Genomic DNA, 2,030 nt, shown 5'->3' on the forward strand with positions numbered 1-2,030 from the left:
GAGTAGCTGGGACTACAGGCGCCTGCCACCTCGCCCGGCTAGTTTTTGTATTTTTTAGTAGAGACGGGGTTTCACCCTGTTAGCCAGGATGGTCTCGATCTTCTGACCACGTGATCCGCTCGTCTTGGCCTCCCAAAGTGCTGGGATTACAGGCTTGAGCCACCGCGCCCGGCACAATTCAAGATCTTATAGGAAGAAACTTCCAGTCAGCCAAAACTAAACCAAGCATACATTTCTTTCCTCACCTGGCTTACTAACACTTTTATATTTACAATGCTGGAAGGTCTCTGGTTTCCACTAAATGCCCTGGGGTTAGACCATTAAACCTTAGCTGTTTTATAAACCTTGCCATGGATATGCTTATCAGCTTCTTCCTGGGAGCATAAAATGGATTTGGATAATGAATATAAAGCGCTGGAATAAGGAAGGTGCTCAACAGATGTTGTTAGTGTAAACAAGAGCAGGTTAGAAGTGAGAAGGTGCTCAGAGGACAGAGGAGATTTGGGGAAGGACTTGCAATTAGTGGGTTGGAACTGGGAAGGAGAGCAGGAGGCCTGGCACTGACAGCATCTCCTTTCCAGCTTGTTCTAGACAAGAGTGGCCTTGCTTGCCAGAAGCCCTAAAATTACAGGTGAGCTGGATCCTGAGAAATGAAGTCCCTGACTAATAGCAAGTAAAGACACAGCCATTTGATAGTTCTGTTCTGCATCTTGGAATGGGTAGAAATACAGTAATAGCACCAAACATGAATTACGGAAAACAATATGTGAATGGAGACATTTGCTGAGAGATGCCAGCCCGGCCTCAGTGAAGTCAATTTGTCAGCTATTTTCACTCGGGAAAGAGAACTTAAGGGCGGAGCCACAGTCCCTGCCAAACCTAACAGTCTAAAAAGCAGACTGTGTGACGTACCAAGGCCTCAGGGCAATATTAACTACAAATGAGCTCAGCAGGGCGGGGGCCTCCGCACTGTTCTCTGGGGAAAAAGATGGCAGGGGCCACAGCCTCTAATGTGAAAGACACCCGCAGGGCCAGAAGGCCTCTCTGGAGGCAGAGGGATGCAGCAAAGGCTACTTGGCTCTGCAGTTAGGGCTGGGCTGGGTGGTGCCGCACTGCTTTCTAATGGTTACTTACCTCTCCAAGCTTGTTTCCTCATCTAAAATGAGGCTAATAGCATCTGCTATACAGAGTTTCTGTAAAGATTAAAAACATGACAAAGCAAGTACAAGGGCTTTGGAAACTGTAAAAACTCTGAATGTCAGATGTCATTATCATGAAGGAGAAACAATACTGGTTAAGAACAAAAGTTTCCTTCTGATGACTATTCCACGGTGTATTTTAGTGAGAGGAAAAAAAATCCTACCATCTGGAGATAAAATATATATATATTTTTTTCCTGCAGTAAGCAAATAGGCTTCTAATAAAAAGCTGACATAGGAGCCAGTAACAGTGGCTCACGCCTGTAACCGCAGCACTTTGGGAGGCCGAGGGAGGAGGATCACTTGAGGTCAGGAGTTCCAGACCAGCCTGGGCAACATGGTGAAACCCCATCTCTACTAAAAATACAAAAATTAGCCAGGTGTGGTAGTGCACACCTGTAGTCCCAGCTACTCAGGAGGCTGAGGCAGCAGAATTGCTTGAACCCAGAAGGTGGAGGTTGCAGTGAGCCGAGATCATGCCATTGCACTCCAACCTGGGGGACAGAGTGAAACTCTGTCTCAACAAACAAACAAACAAACAAAAAATCAAAAACTGACATAGGGAAATGTTTTTTCCCCTGGATGGACCCTGTCTTCCTCTGCCCTGTGTAGGTCTATCCCTACCAGCCCCTTTGTGTCACCTGGAGAGGCAGCCTTTAACCTCAAGAGCCAGGTGCACCTTCTAAGGCAAACCTGACCTATGCTAGCAGGTACACAGGTGAAGGGAGACAGGTTCGTAGCGCTTCTAACCTTGCCATGGATTCCTTTGAGAATATGATGAAAGCCATGGACATACTCAAGGAAAATGCTCTCTTTTCTTCCCTTTTCTTT

This window comes from Colobus angolensis, unplaced genomic scaffold (genome assembly GCF_000951035.1).
Source record: "Colobus angolensis palliatus isolate OR3802 unplaced genomic scaffold, Cang.pa_1.0 Scaffold11, whole genome shotgun sequence".
In the NCBI taxonomy this organism is placed as follows: Eukaryota; Metazoa; Chordata; class Mammalia; order Primates; family Cercopithecidae; genus Colobus; species Colobus angolensis.